Source organism: Homarus americanus, unplaced genomic scaffold (genome assembly GCF_018991925.1).
Source record: "Homarus americanus isolate GMGI-L3 unplaced genomic scaffold, GMGI_Hamer_2.0 scaffold45698, whole genome shotgun sequence".
NCBI classification, from domain to species: Eukaryota; Metazoa; Arthropoda; class Malacostraca; order Decapoda; family Nephropidae; genus Homarus; species Homarus americanus.
In genome coordinates this window covers 8720010-8737285 of record NW_024735554.1, presented here as the reverse complement: position 1 = coordinate 8737285, position 17276 = coordinate 8720010, and the positions used below count along the sequence as shown (strand labels likewise).

At 44.5% G+C, this 17276-nt stretch overlaps 1 protein-coding gene across 1 annotated transcript in view; it reads right to left on the bottom strand.

Annotated features, from left to right (window-relative positions):
• Positions 1-17276, bottom strand: part of LOC121871481 (vesicle transport protein SEC20-like) — a 94288-nt gene that overhangs the window by 6517 nt on the left and 70495 nt on the right. The gene's annotated exons all lie outside the window — the stretch shown is intronic.

Genomic DNA, 17276 nt, shown 5'->3' with positions numbered 1-17276 from the left:
AATAATAATCGGATCACCTGAAGATTAGACACTCAGTTCATTTCACCTGATGATTAAACACCCTAACGATACCTGGGGGGGGGGGTGGTGGCTGGCTAGATTAGGTTTGGTTTGGCTTGGTTAAGTTAGGTTGGGTTAGATTAGGTTAGGTTTAAGTTAGATTAGGTAAGGGTTAATTTAGGTTAGTTCAGCTAGGTTATGTTATGTTATGTTATAAAAAAAGTAACGTACAAGAATTGTCTTCACCAGCCAATCAAATTTCATCCACATAAAAAAAAAATAATAAAAGCCAAAAAAAAATGTCCTCTAAATCTGCACCAAGATGAAGGAAAAAATCGTCAATGGTTTGTGTGTAATGAACGACGAGGGAAAAAATAATGACCATAGAGAGATGTGGAGAGACAAGTACTTTAAGCAACAATCCCCCCTACCCCCTACCCCCTCTTCAGTTTTACCTGTAAGGGACTAATACTATGGGCTACGGACGTATTTTGTTGTTGTGTGTACTGGTTAGGTTAGGTTAGGACAGGTTAGATTTGGTTTGGTTAGGTTAAGTGTGTACTGGTGACGCTGTCTGACTTGTTTATGTAAGTTATAGTAATCGAGTTAGATCACCTTAAGATTGGCTCCCCCACACAGCTTATTTTACATTAGGATTAATTACCTTAATGCTAATTTAACATATACTAATCTAATCGTATCTAAATTATCATGACCTAATCTAACTTAATTTAATAAAACCTTACCCCCTCCAGGTAGTGTTAGGGTGTTTACTCGTCAGGTGGGTGGGGCTGATCTTAAGATGCTTCGTAATGTTTAATGTTTGTTACTGGCCGTGAAGTCTTTCTTATTTTCAGGTAAAGTTTTATTGTAAGTTTCTCTGGGTGAGATATTGTAGGTACGACGCCGAGCCTTACCAGATGCACATGCTCGTATAAGAAATTAAATATGATGAATAAGAAAGTTAGTAACTGTGATTTTTTTCCGGCAGATGGCGACACCGGAAGCCAACGTGACGGGTGTGCGGGGGTCGGGAGACGTGAGCCCTGGCCACGCACCTCCTCCCAGACACCTCCACAACTTCAATACCTTCCAGTTCGTGTCTCAGCTGGTGTCGGCCACGCCCCCCTACCTGTTCAACATGTCAGCACCTTTCCCCGGCAACTTCTTCAGCGACCTGCTGCGTCGCATGGCCCCTCGTGCTGGCACTCCGGGGCTGCCCCCTGACCAGACCTTACAACAGCACATCAGGGCCGCTCTACTGGCCAAGAGCACTCCCCCGCCCCCACCCTCACTGCCACCCACAGTAATGCCGCCCCCTCTGGACCTGGCGGCCGCCACCCATCGCAACCAGGCGCCCCCACAACTGCACCACGACAAGGGCATCAAACGCTCCCTCTTCTCCGATGTGTCGGCGCTCAGCTCCAGCGAGGACGAAGTGGGCGCCAAGAGGCCCCGCTTGGAGAGTGAAGGACGCGAGGCTGACAAACACCCCTCAGAGGGCCTGCCAGCCCCCTTCCTCATGCAGGCACCTTTCCTGCCCACCTCTGTGCCCCCTCCACACGACGTACTCAGCCCATGGTCCACTCGGGCGTCGCTCCTCCGCCCACAAGTGCCCATGGCTGCCCATGTACCGCCCACACCCCTGGACCCCTACCGTCTGTTGCTGGACTTGCGACTGGCCGGGCAGCTGCGCACTATGGCGGCCACACAGGCGTTGCACAATAAAGACACAGCTATAGGTGGAGGAGGCGGGGGAGGGCTGGGGTTTCACCCCCCCATAACCTCCTCTCACTCACCCATCACCACCATCAAGTCTTTCTCCTCCCGCAACTCACCGCCACTACTAGAGTCCCGCCCCCCACGGGACGACCCGCCTCCCGTGTCAGCCCCGACTAGTATGGGAGTCCTACATGGCGGCGATGACCGAGTGTCAGCATTTCACCCACCCTCACGCCCACACCCAGACCCCGCCGATACCAGCGACGAGGACACAGGTGAACGACGCAGCTGTAGTAGGAGCAGCAGCGGCAGCGCCAGCAGCAGCGCCAGGGAGGGGCTTGGCCCTCAGTACATCTTCAAGCACCTCACCCAGATATACCGCACCATCGACGGTCATAAAGTAGAGGGTAGCGACGGTGTGGAGGACCTCCGCCATGATGACGGGCGTAAGGAGGCGCCCCCAGGCTCTCCTGACGGCAGCAGGGGTGGCAGCAGGGGTGAGTGTCGCGGGGAGGGTCAGCCCCTGCACGACCCCCGGCCAGATGTGGGTCGTGACGACGGCCGCACCAAGGAGGGTTGATGGTCGTCCAGGTGACCCAGCACTGTGGCCCCCCACACCCACCTGGGGGGGTCACACACCCTCCTCAACACCCACCGGTGTATAATACATAATGTTGCCAAAAGAAAACCGGAGCCAAAGCTCGCCTTTTATGATACAACCTCACTTTCTCACCTTCTATGTGATACTCTTGTTTGTGATGATTTGCGCTTCTGTTATGTTCAGTTACTCCTGCCGGCGTCTTGTGACGTCTCTGACGCAACGCTCCCCTTTTGAACAATCTCGCTAGTCATTCAGTGTTCAATGTATAGTTCACTAAGACAACTAAATGTCCAGTTTTATTGTTTTTATCTATTCTTTGACAATTCTTTAGATGCCAAAGGTAGTGTAGTTGTATAGAGATCTTTGTGTATATGGATTCTGTCTCCTTCCATGAGCGGGAGGTTCTCAGCTCACGGCCCAGCCACCACCACGCACTACATACACACCCTCACCACCAGGGTTGGCCGGCTATGCCACATCCTGCACACAGGAAACTTGGGTGAACACAGTTTACCCAAGTCCTGGCAGGATGCACGCTTAAATCTCTTACAACCTAACCTAGCCTAGCCTAGAGGAACTTAATCTAGCCTAACCTAATCTCGCTTAACCTAACCTATTTAGCTAAACCAAACTTAGCTTAACCTCATCTAACCTAACTTAACCTAACCTAACGGAGGTCGTATATCACCTAAGTTATATTGGTTTAATCTTTATATTAGGTTAGGCTGGGTTTATGTGACGCTGCGTCCTGGCCAGGCGTGGTGATGAGGGCGTGTGTAGCGCCTTCTGCTGTACTGGGACTGGTTCCTACCCTACACTAGGCCCGGTCCTCAGCCTCACACGTACACTCCACCTGGTTCCTATTATCCTCTGGGGAAATCAACAAAGCCTCGTCCTAGTGAACCGGTGTTTGAGTCCTCGACCCAAGTGAGCTGAAGTACCGAGGTGTTGAGGTCCCTCTGATAAAGTATACAAGGTAATGTTTCTCCGGCTGTCTGGCAAGGTTATATTAATGTAAAAAGTGGACTTGTAATTTTTCAAAACACGGGATATGTGTGTAACAATGAACAGACCGACCGCCTGAACGGTTAGTAAGCGAACTAGTACAGTAAATGGTTATGTTTCTTGGACTGTCTGGCACTGAAGCTAATGTAAAATTTAGACGACTAAGTCTTTAAAGTATAGAAGCTATTAATATTTTATGGACCATATAGCAATAATATTTATGCAAAATTTTGATCTATAATCTGATTGGCAATGACATAATATTTAGCATCATGTTGTTCCCCTTTATTGTGATGCAATATTTACAACAGCAACATGATGGTTCAGTGTCCGAGTCCTCGTTTCTCGGCTGGTGTTCGAATCATTATTTCATGACTACAAACAACGGGTGTTTACCATAGTCCACAAGTAACAGCTGTATCCAGATATGCATTATGCCTGTGGCTGGTCAATATGCTGCATTTTTGTCTGACATAATAGGAAAGGAGCGTTATCTTCTCCAAACCAGGAGACGTTAATTTGTATACTTACTTTGTACAGGTATTCTTAAGATCAGTCCTGGAAAGCGGTCGCCAAAGCGTAATACGCCAAAGTTTATTTTAATTTACCAGCTTAACGTCTACGTAAAGACAATCAGTGTCTTGCAATCATCAGTTCTCACAGGCTTCCAAATGTTTCAAGAATTTTCACTTCAGTAAACACGAGAACGAAGTTGCTGTTCGAAGCCTAGTCGAGATATTTACACAAGTAGTGCCAAAACTACAAAAGAACATATGCGTATTCAATTACACCAAAAAATTACCTCAAGAAACTGTAAAATGAGATTCAAGACTTAGTATCACAGTAAGTTGTTTAGATCAATACTCACAACATGGCAAAAATGTCCACGTGAGTTGAGGGAAGACTGTACCGCTGACACATCACGCACTGGGCGGCCACCAACTGCCTCATGATAAATAATACCGGTGAATGAGGGTGTGGGTGAGGTCAGGGGACTGTAGGTGGCAGGATTCGTCTCTGGCGCCCACCTGCTCCCCTGCACCTGGCTCACAATCCTGATACACCTTACCTTTACACGGGTTGTTACATTTAAGGGAAAGCGAAATATCCCTCATATTCGAATAGCAACTTGGTCTCGTGAATAATTCTTCAGTATGTATATAGCCTTTACCTTCTCCATGTCTCTATAATGGCCCACAAGTGTGTCCGCTTATTGAGGGTCGGGTGACGCCGGGAACCACAGCGTCACTCACGGTCACACTGAACCCCCGCACATCTACTGGAGGACTGTCTGAGATGGTGCTAAACTACCTCCACGTGTTATTAATACAACCTTCGCGCTCGTTAACTAAACTGCAAAAGAGAACAGTGATGATCTTGATAACTTAAACAAATTATCAAAGATGCGAACGTGTGGACAGTCTCATTTTGTACAGGTTTTGTCGGGACTACTATACTGACCGGGGCAGGCAAAGACTCGACTCCGACTCTCGCCCACGTTGAGCCACACTACAAATGGCACATATAATATCACCTCTCCTTAATAAGATGCATCATAATATTGTAGTTACTGGTTATCCTGCAGTAGTTTTCCCCTTTAATGGCAGGTATACGTTTCTTACATAAAAGTTTAAAATAATTATAAAAGCTGCACACACACCGGCAATGAATGAAACACAAGTGTTTGTTAACAGTTAGAGAGAAGAGGTAGGCGAGTGCGAGGAGTGTGGCCAGTGTGGACATGCATGCTCTTAGTTCCTCGGTGGTGACCGAGTCAGTCGTTGGCCACCCTCACGTAGCTTAATTCTGCTGCTTCTCAGCGTCACAGTCAACGTCGTCATATGTTTATAGTGGTTGTGTCAGTTTCATTTTGCCGCTGCTGTAGTACGAGAGGAACGTCAAGGGAACTACTAGATGGCGTAGGGTGGCCCCGACCCTCAGGCAGCAGTAAGGACCCGGGCTTGTGTGTTGTGTACATCTTCTCCAGTCAGTATTAGGGAAACTGTGTGTTCACATAGGTGACTGTCAACCTGCCCACGTTTAGGCAGCACCTCGATTTATACATCTGACGCTATATAGATCCATAAAGGTTAAACTCTTAATCCTTCTGTTATGTCGCAAGAGATAAGAGGACTGACAACGCTCGCTTGGTCATAATACTGTACTTGTATCTCCAAATCAAAACTACTGGACTCTATCTCAACATGTGAAATTTATCATAGTGAATGAAATGTTCAAGATATCAATATGCTATAACATTGGTATTAGGCACCTATGCATAATAAACCTTTTAAATTTACTAGTAAGTGATTGTACCTGTGTCTCAAGTAAAGTCTGTATATTGTTGTGTTGTTTCTCATGTAAATAACAGAAGACGAATTTGAGGAACTGTGTTTTATTTTGTACTCATCCCCATGTTTATATCATAACATCATTTACACACTACCTAGCATGTGTTATCAACTGTAATGTCTTGTAAAAAATATCAACAATAATAATAAATGCTACTTCATATAATAATAATAATAATAATAATAATAATAATAATAATAAATACCACTGCTACTACTAATACACTTGGCCATTTCTACGCTCTAGTATCTACTTCATTTACACCACGATTAAAGGTAAATTTCCCTGACTCTTAAAATACGAACTGGCTTTTTTTCTGGTAAATGTTAACAGCTGGCAAAAATATGTGATAAACTCATAATATAACAAAATCCCAGCAGCGTTTTTTATATAATATTCTCAATACACGATAATTGTCACTAAAACACAGACAGTACAACACAAAGTACTGTAGTAGGAAATTATGATGACGTCAGAGAATTATAATCAAACACTCGAGCATAAATACAACTAAAATAGCTTCTACTTTATAACGCATTATTATTACTTTATAAAATAGGAGGATATTTTTTTTTTATTTGTGAGTTTCTGAGTGTTAAGTGATTATGATGTGTTGTGCTGATTCTTCATTTATAAATCATATAGTTGGGTTAACTTATCATAATTAATATTTATTCGAATATTTTTCAGGTTAACTTTGTTAACTAAATGACGTTAGGACATAAAAACCACAAATTAAGAAAGGTATACCGTCATTACGGAAAAATATTACGTAAAAAGAAAAAATATTCATACCGCCATTAATTTTCTATACGAGAACCTCTCAAACAAACTTTAATCTTGAAATACGTTTATTAGATTATACAACAGCATTTTGACATTGTTTAAATATTAACTCTCAATGTGTAGATAAAGCTTTAAGTCTGCAATATAAATAAATACTCAGCGTGAATGCATTACATAACGATAAATATTGCCAAAGCCACCGACTGTGCAGGCAGGCTCTCTTAACTACACAGGATCACTGACTTATGAAATCACGATTTACTGTGAATAAATAAACCCTCTATCAAGGAGTTATAAAGTGTGATGAATAATGAAAGTGGAAAATGGAATGTAACTGACAAACAGAGAGAGATATTAACAGTAAGATACTCAGATACATTCCCAGTAACTCACCTAAAAAGCCAAATGAATTTTCTAATATTTACTATCCTTTGTACTACAGATGTTAATATGTGTTATCTATATTACTATTTAAATGTTAATAAATACTTGGTACAGAAGTTAGGTTTATTTCTGGCCACCTGAGGGGAACAGATTTGAAAAAAAAAATAGAGTAAATATATAAACAAATTGGCCATTAAAAATTATGATGAAAGTTGGCAGCGTCGGCGGCGGCTTATATCGGGGGAGTTAAGGAGGTGACTACACAGCCCTGTAACAGTGTGGCCATTAACTGTTATATTAACTGACAACAGAAGACTACACAGTCATCTAACAGTGTAGTAGCCATTAACTGTTATAGTAAATCACAACAGGAGACTGCACAGTCATCTAACAGTGTAGTAGCCATTAACTGTTTTAGTAATTTCACAACAGGAGACTACAAAGCCCTCTAACAGTGTAGTAGCCATTAACTTATATTAACTGACAACAGGAGTTCAGAATTTATTACGATGAATAATAAACATAACTGAACAGCTAAGAACTACCACTCACTGTAGAAAATAAAACGGAAGAACAAGAGCACTGTATATTTCGACCGTCACCTACCCTGTGTTTTATCTTCCCCTACAGTGGGATGTCAATGTTATGATTTATGTACTGGGAATCAACCTTAACTCAAGTGTCTACCTTAACTTTAGTATCAGTTAGGAGACAAAGTTAAGATTGGAAAAATTTTGTAAACGTTTAATTAAGGTTGAGTCTAGTTAAGAGCTAATCATTTAAGTGTCTTTTTATATATTTTCAGTTAAGAGGAATTAGGGAACTTATTATTTTTTTATTGTCATTTTTTTAGTAATGACAGGTACGCACGAAAGGTTCATATGACAGGTATAATGACAGGTACGTACAAGGCAAGTACGTAGGCCAGGTATATATGACAGGTAACACGATAGGTAACATGACAGGTATATGCCAGGTAAATATTACATATACATGACAGATAATATGACATGTAACGACAGGTACCTATGACAGGTACAGTACATATGACCGATAAATGTCAGGTACATACGGCAGGTACACACAACCATGTACGCCAGCAGGAGCTTCTACCTTGTGTACATTAGTAGTACACACCGCTATGTATACAATCAGGACCCTATCTTTTGTACTGTACATCAGTAGTACAGTGACGCTATATGAGACTTTATCAATATACACAATAAAATGCACAGCATATCTACATCTTACATTATTCTACAACCGTGTACAGCATTATACATACATATTATGTACTGTATATAGGTAACATGAATGAACACAAAGAAAAAAGTAGAGGAAGCAGTGGGTTGGGGATAATAAGAAGCCTCGCGCCTCCCGCCAGACAGGTCGCTTATACATCAGATCCACTGACGACTCTAAAGTCTGGCCCAATCCTCAGTAATGGAGAGCTAAGCGCATCGGATTTTCCCTGATCCCCCAGCGCGCGCGAGCCTAACGTAAATCATTAAAAACAGTCACTCAGGATTTCCAATAATGTCTGCTGGTATAATACTTTGGGAGCAACGGGCGTGAAGGGAAAGGGACGACTCCTCAAGAAGAGAAAAGATTTTCCTACGAGAACCGGACATCGTGAAGGGTAGAGCTCTCGCCTCCCAGACCACTAACATGGGTTCGATTTCTGGTGGGGGCCAAGAATGAGACTTTCAACCCACAAAGAGTTATACAGAGAATGTTACAATGTATTTCTTAACCCGAAGATGGTAGGTTATCGGTGGCATGTAAAAAGGGTGGCAGGTGGCATGAAGAGGATGGCAGGTGGGATAAAGAGGATGGCAGGTGGCATAAAGTGGATGGCAGGTGGCATAAAGAGGATGGCAGGTGGCATTAAAAGAAGATAGCAGGTAGCGAGTGACAGGTGGCATATAAAGAGGATAGCAGATAGCTCCTCACCTAACCTTCACTCAAGAGGAAAAACCACGACAGATAGAGAGAGAGGGGGGGGGAGAGGGGTAGGGGATGGTGATAGTCTATTGTATAACACATAAAAGGGGGTGAAGGTGTCAGGTGAAGGCAACGGTAATAGAGACAAGTCACCCCTTCCTCTCTTCTTCCCTCTCCCTTCCCCCCTTCCCACTTCCCCCGTTACTAATAATAAGAAAGATACAAATCCCCCCCTCCCCCTTCGTCTTCCCTCCTTTACCCTCAAATTAGGAGGACCTTTGCTACCCCACACACACACGATAACTGAAAACTGATAACTGATAACCTCTTCCTCTCAAGTCTCTAATCACTACGTCCATTAAAGATAAGAAGTTACATTGAGATAACCTAAAGATTAGCCCTAGCTTATTTTACCTGAAAATTAACCACCCAACCTTACCTAACTCAACAGATAGCATCAGGGTGTTTAATCATCAGGTGAAAAATAAACTGGGTGGAGCTAATTTTCAGGTCAACTTGATATGGTGTGGAGGCTACTAATCTCACTCACACACACACAGTGGCTCCTCTCTTCGTATCATCTCGGACCGCCACCTTCAACTGCTGTGTATCTCCAGAGAGAGAGAGAGAGAGAGAGAGAGAGAGAGAGAGAGAGAGAGAGAGAGAGAGAGAGAGAGAGACTCAAGACAGATTATTATGAATGATAGACATGCAAAGACAGACAGGCCAACAGACGTTATTATACTGCCATTGTTATTTTTACCCATTACTCTCTCACTAATATATCAGCCTCTGTCTGTCTGTCCACATCCATCAAATAGTTATAAGTGATAGTTGGAAATAAGTGGGAGTTATAAGTGGTTATTTATAAGAGGTAAGTAATAGTTATAAGTGATTATTTATAAGAGGTGGTTGTAAATAAGTGAGTTATAAATGGGTGTAAATAAGTGGTAGTTGTAAGAGGTGGTAAGTGTAAATAAGTGGTAGTTATAAGTGGAGGTAGGTGTAAATAAGTGATAGTTGTAGACAAGTGGTAGTTGGAAGTGATAAAGGGGACGCCTTCGTACCCTTACTGAATCATGCCTGGCCGCCACCGTACCCACCCACCGACCAATCAGCATGCAGATGGCTCCATTGTCGACAAATCAGTGGCAAGATACATCCTTAAATTAGGTTACACTCGGATTCCCAAAGTAATTTGTTTGTCAACTTCACCAGGCAAACTTTATCACAAAAGAAAGAATATATATAACAATAAATGAATAAAGATGAATAACTAATTCAATAATTAGTGAATATTTATACGATATAAGGAAGCAAAGAACCTTAAATCGTGCTAATGACCTTATTATAGCGACATATACCCATAGAAAACTATTTTACACCAGAAAAAAATGAAAAAAATAACAATAAATTAATACAGAATAAATAACTTAATAATTACTATAGAAAGTCTAGGAAATCGATTACCCGCCGTATACTTGTATTTTGATAATATATACTGTACTGTATACCTTTACATTGAAAAAAATACGAGACAATGCGAAAATAATTCTGCAGGTATATACACATCCGAATCCTCCTCCCCCAGAGCTTTTTTTTGATGGAAGAAAAATGGGGAGGGAAGAGGAGGAGTGGGGGTGAGGGTTGATAGGAAGAGGAAGAAGAAGAGAATGTTGGTAGGAGTCAAGTGAGGAATGGGTGTTGGTAGGAGGAGGAGAGGGAGGGTGAAATAGGAGGGGAAGGGGGGAAATGAGAGGAAGATGAGGAGGGGCAAAAGGAGAAGGGAAGGTTAGTAAGAGGAAGAGGAGTAGAAAGAGGAAGAAGAGAGGATTGATAGGAGGAGAGGGGATCGTTAGGAGAAGGAGGGGGTATCAGCAGCAGGAGGAGCAGAGGGAGAAGGGTGGGTGTGGGTACAGATTTCACCCTTTTTGGCGGGAAACGCATAAAAAAAAGAAAAAAAAGAAGGGAGTCTTTCTTCGCGCCAATTCATGCAAAACACGGCAGTCCGGGCGCGCGCGGGAAGTTGTGGCGGGCCAGGCCGAGGCGGGAAAACTTGTGGATGGCGGTGAATACATCTTTAGGGGGAGAGGTTGCTATATTGATTTCCAGAGAGTTTGTGTTTTGTGAGGCGAGCTGGTCGTCTTACTGCTGCTGCTGCCGCTGGTAATGTGGGCGAGGCGGTTGGTGGTTGGCGGTGGCGGGTGCTAGGGGCCTCCATGTTAGGATTTGTAGGTGCATTGTGGGGTGCCATTATGCTAAGTGTCACATGCTAGGTACGATGGTTGTATAACTGGGTGCCACCATGCTAGGTACGATGGATGTATTACTGGGTGCCACCATGCTAGGTACGATGGATGTATTACTGGGTGCCACCATCCTAGGTATGATGGATGTATTACTGGGTGCCACCATGCTAGGTACAGTGGAGGTATTGTTGGGTGCCACCATGCTAGGTACAGTGCAGGTATTGCCGGGTGCCACCATGCTAGGTACAGTGGAGGTATTGTTGGGTGCCACCATGCTAGGTACAGTGGAGGTATTGCTGGGTGCCACCATGCTACGTACAGTGGAGGTATTGCTAAGTGCCACCATGCTAACAGTGGAAGTATTGCTGGCCACCATGCTAGGTACAGTGGAGGTATTGCTGGGTGCCAATGCTAGGGTACAGTGGAGGTATTATGAGGTGCCACCATGGTAGGTACAGTGGAAGTATTGCTGGGTGCCACCATGCTAGGGTACAGTGGAGGTATTTTAGGTGCCACCATGCTAGGTACAGTGGAAGTATTGCTAGGTGCCACCATGCTAGGCACAGTGGAAGTATTGCTAGGTGTCACCATGCTAGGTACAGCGGAAGTATTGCTAGGTGCCACCATGCTAGGTACAGTGAGGCAGCCACCATGCTAGGGTACAGTGGAGGTATTGCTAGGTGCCACCATGCTAGGTACAGTGGAAGTATTGCTAGGTCCCACCATGCTAGGTACAGTGGAAGTATTGCTAGGGTGCCACCATGCTAGGTACAGTGGAAGTAATGCTAGCCACCATGCTAGGTACAGTGAAGTTGCTAGGTGCCATGCTAGGTACAGTGGAAGTGGTGCCACCATGCTAGGTGGAAGTAACCATTGCTAGGGTACAGTGGAAGTAATGCTAGGTGCCACCATGCTAGGTACAGTGGAAGTATTGCTAGGTGCCACCATGCTAGGTACAGTGGAAGTATTGCTAGGTGCCACCATGCTAGGTACAGTGGAAGTATTGCTAGGTGCCACCATGCTAGGTACAGTGGAAGTATTGCTGGGTGCCACCATGTGTATGTGTGAAGGTCAGAGTCCTATCATGATCAAATTAGTTTTATAACGTGACTAACACTTCCTCGAGGGTTGCGAGTCAAGTAAACAAACACATTACCTGTCCATGCTACTGGGAGAGGTAAACAGCTGCTGTGAAGCTCTCTGTGGCGTCAAAGAGTTTGGAGCCCAGACCACACACAATATATATATATATATATATATATATATATATATATATATATATATATATATATATATATATATCACTTCACATAAAATATTGAGACTGTTGGTGGTGGTGGCGATATAAGTGTGTATGTGTGTGTGTGTGTGTGTGTGTGTGTGTGTGTGTGTGTGTGTGTGTGTGTGTGTGTGTGTGTGTGTGTGTGTGAGAGCCATGGGGGGAGAGGGCGGGGGAGGGAGGGGGCAGGGGGGAGAGGCCAGAGAGAGAGAGGTGTGCGAGAGGGAGAAGGACTAGGAGGAGGGGGGTGCGGGTAGGGAGAGGAGGCTGGGTGGGAGAGTGGGGCCGTGTATGTGGGAAAGAAGCTCGCCACAGCCACCTGGTGTGATCCGGGGAGCCATTATGAATACGAATGCTGCCTTATCAAAAGAGGATCGACGCTCGGCTGGCGTGTGGGATTCGAACCTCCTGTCTTTGTTTTCTACTTACAATTTAATCTTCTTTTGAGAAGAGTGGTAGGGGGATGTGACGCATGGTTGAGGTACTTATGGGCTGATAAATCTGGGAGGTTGGTGGTGAGATCACAAGTTATAAAGGAAAAGGAAAATGAAGAAAGATACTGTTAACATTAGTTTTCTTTGACAAAATATATCAGGTGGACGGGAGAGACGAGGATTTGACAGGTGGGCGGGAGAGAAGAGGATACGACAGGTGGGCGGGAGAGACGAGGATACGACAGGTGGGCGGGAGAGACGAGGATTTGACAGGTGGGCGGGAGAGAAGAGGATACGACAGGTGGGCGGGAGAGACGAGGATACGACAGGTGGGCGGGAGAGACGAGGATACGACAGGTGGGCGGGAGAGAGAGGATACGATGGGTGGGCGGAGAGAAGGATACGACAGGTGGGCGGGAGAGACGAGGATTTGACAAGGGGGAGAGACGAGGATGGGCGGGCGGAGAGACGAGGATTTGACAAGTGGGCGGGAGACGAGGATACGACAGGTGGGCGGGAGAGACGAGGATACGACAGGTGGGCGGGAGAGAAGAGGATACGACAGGTGGGCGGGAGAGAAGAGGATATGACAGGTGGGCGGGAGAGAAGAGGATATGTCAGGTGGGCGGGAAGCTACAGGATTATTATGCCTTTTATAATGTTTACTCACGGTAGACCAAAAGACGACCCTTCACCAGTTGAAAAGGTGAGAGATGAGAGGTGTTTGCAGGTAGTTAATGTGTAGAAGTCTTCATACTACAAGGGTGGTGATGGTGGTGATGGTGATGATGGTAATGGTGATGATAGTGAAGAAGAAGATTGAGTTGCACATGTCATGACAAAAACGAAATACATTTTAATAACAAAATAATCGCACGGTGATACTGAGAAAGTTTTTATCTCATAACATTAATCCATATAAGACCTTGGATCACTGGAACCTCTCACACCACAAGCGGGTTTGACTGTTAGCTTCTCCAACTCGCCGTCCTCCTCCTTCTCCCCTCCCCCCTCCTTCTTCTCCTCCCCTCCTTCTTCTCCTCCCCCTCCTTCTCCCCCCTTGTCCTCCTCCTCCTCATTTTTCTTTTTCTCCTCTTATAAAAAAAATCTCACGCGATTAGAATTGCATATAATATTGTTGTCTTCAAATCATTGTAATTAAGTCAATGATTACTCTTCTGAATATTGGCAAAAAATATGTATATTTCTTCCTTTTATAAACACAATTCAGTATGACGTTAAGAAATATAAATAACGACATACGAACGTTACAGACTTGTTGTTCTGTTTATATTTACAGTTTAATAAATTATAAGGATATAAAAATTGATTAATATTATTTAGCTTATTTTTTTATTTTATTTATTTATTTTTTTTTTTTTTAGTTTTTTTTGGCATGAGTGAATGTTGTTAAAGACGAGGGAGTGACCAACCGGATAAAGCCGGCAGAGATGATGTGAGTGACTGACTATAAACACGGCTGATCCCTCTGTCACCTTCACACGATGCCGTCATGTAAGCAAATATTCATTCTAGTAGTAAAATGAAGACATCCCCATCCTATAGATAACGATTCTCTCTCACTAACTTTCTTTTTAACCATGTCTGTCTTTATCTATACCCCCCCTCTCTATGACTATTTACCTAGCTGTTTTTTAGGAGGGGGATGGTCTACGGTGGGAGGGAAGAGGAGGGGGAATAACTAACCCATGACACAACCCTAACACACTATTAGCTTAGCTAACCTGTAGCAGGTCAGCCCGCCCTCTCCTACCTCCCTCCTAAATTTCTTCAAAATCCAAACTATAACTTTCTTCTTCCACCTCTTTCTCTACAAAGAGGGGGGTGGAAGGGGAGGACCCAAGGTGGGAGGGAGGGATGGTTCACGGAGGGAGGGGGGATGGTTCACGGAGGAGGGAGGAATGGTTCACGGTGGGAGGGAGGGATGGTTCACGAGGGAGGGAGGGATGGTTCAAGGTGGGAGGAGGGATGGTTCACGGAGGGAGGGAGGATGGTGGGAGGAGGAGGGGAGGGATGGTTCACGGAGGAGGGGAGGATGGTTCACGGTGGGAGGGAGGAATGGTTCACGGAGGGAGGGAGGAATGGTCACGGAGGAGGGAGCCAATATGAGGTGATGTGATTAAGGCGGTGGTGGAGAGGCGCACTGGTGGAGAAGACACGATTGTGGCATTACCGCTGAATCCTCCCTCCCTCACACTGACACCCTCCTTCGCACTACACTGACACCCAACGTCCCTGCCTCATCCCCCCTCCCTCACACTGACACCCTATCTCATCCTCCCTCCCTCACACTGACACCCTATCTCATCCTCCCTCCCTCACACTGACACCCTCACTGACACTCTCACACTGAGGAGGAGATGGAGAAGAAGTAGCAAGAAGAGGAGGAGGAGGAGGAGGAGGAGGAGGAGGAGGAGGAGGAGGGGGGGCCGAGGAGGAGGACGGGAAGGAGTGGAGAAGAAAGAGAAGAATGAGGGCGAATTATACTTATATAATGATATAATGTTACCATCAGTGACAATGAGCCAAGTCTGAACGTGAGAGGTTAGGTTAGGTTAGGTATACAAGTGAAATGCGTTGTGCTGTGGTCATCAAAGGAAGGTTTTATTAATTCTTTTCAGTATGTTAGAAAACTTTTAATTACAATAATTCACAAGTTTAATAAATAGTGACAGGAAGGTGTGGTGGCTAGTAGTGGAGGGTGGTTGTGGTGGCTAGTAGTGGCGAGGTGTGGTAGCTAGTAGTGGAGGGTGGTTGTGGTAGCTAGTAGTGGAGGGTGGTTGTGGTGGCTAGTAGTGGAGGGAAGTAGTGGTGGCTAGTATGGAGGGACGTTGTAATGGCCTGTATGGAGGGAAGTTGTGGTGTCTAGTTGTGGAGGGAGGTTGTGGTGGCTAGTAGTGGAGGGTTAAAGCTAGTAGTGGAGGGAGGTAGCGGTGGCTAGTAGTGGAGGGTTAGGGTGACGGCTAGTAGTGGAGGGAGGTAGTGGTGGCTAGTAATGGAGGGAAGTGGTGGTGGCTAGTAGTGGGGCAGGTGGTGGTGGCTAGTAGTGGAGGGTGGTTGTGGTAGCTAGTAGTGGAGGGTGGTTGTGGTGGCTAGTTGTGGAGGGAGGTTGTGGTGGCTAGTAGTGGAGGGTGGTTGTGGTGGCTAGTAGTGGCGGGAAGGTGTGGTAGCTAGTAGTGGAGGGTGGTTGTGGTTGTGGTGTCTAGTTGTGGAGGGAGGTTGTGGTGGCTAGTAGTGGAGGGTTAGGGTGACAGCTAGTAGTGGAGGGAGGTAGCGGTGGCTAGTAGTGGAGGGTTAGGGTGACGGCTAGTAGTGGAGGGAGGTAGTGGTGGCTAGTAATGGAGGGAAGTGGTGGTGGCTAGTAGTGGAGGCAGGTGGTGGTGGCTAGTGGTGGAAGGAGGCACACTGGACTACCTGTGTTCGGCATCTCACTAGACTCACTAATTCACCTTCATTCGTATTACCTGAGATTATCCCCAAGCTTATTTCACCTGATGATTAATTAACACCCTACTGCTACCTGGGTGGACTAGTTAGGTTAGATTAGATTAAGTTTAGTGTTAGCGTCAGATAAACGCAAAACCATAAGTTTTTTTTCTTTCTCTACTTACATTATGACATGAAAAGGTGACCATAAATCATTTGAGCCATGTTAAATTTCAATAACCTCAAAAGCATTAAAGGTTAGAACAAACTGTTTTTATTGGGCTGGATGAACGAAAAAATTTTGTTGTTGTATTAGTAGACCTCCTCATTCTGTAATATATTTAAGGTTATTTAGGTTTTACAATTCGTCAGATAATTTATGGACACCCTGTATAATGAGAATTCCCGAGGGCAGTGACTCACCTTATAAAAGTGACTTCCAAGTACGTGGGGGTTACTTCACACACGACCCATTGTGCTCTACATTCCCTCCTGATCACCAATTGTCACTATGAAGGCTGGGAGACGCCGCCACACACTGTCCTGTTAGTTGATTTGATATAAATTAGTTGGATCAAATTTCATACATTACATCCACACATACACAAAGGTTAATTTCGTTTTTATCCCACTAGGTATTACGGATTTTTTTTTACCATTATCACTGGGATTCTTTTTTTGTTAGGTCATTAAAAAAACACCAAAATAAACTATACAAATAATATCTCATACCAATTATGGAAATTGGGATAAAACAGATTTTTTTACCCATACACAAATTTACAGAGGATAACACAAAGTATCAGTAAACCTTATTTCCACTGTGTTCCACGTAGACTACCGATGAACGGAAGATGGACTGCAGTTTACCCTTAGAACAAAAGAAATACTCTACTTAGAACTATTTACGAAAGATTAATTATTGAGATTTGATCAGTCGATTTAATCTAATTGGGTAATCCATAATTAAGCAGGCCTATATTTACTTATCGAGCCAAGTTTATTCAGATCGTCCCCTGTAGGTGAGGAGGTCATGGCCTAAATGTATACCATCATTATCTCATTCATAATCT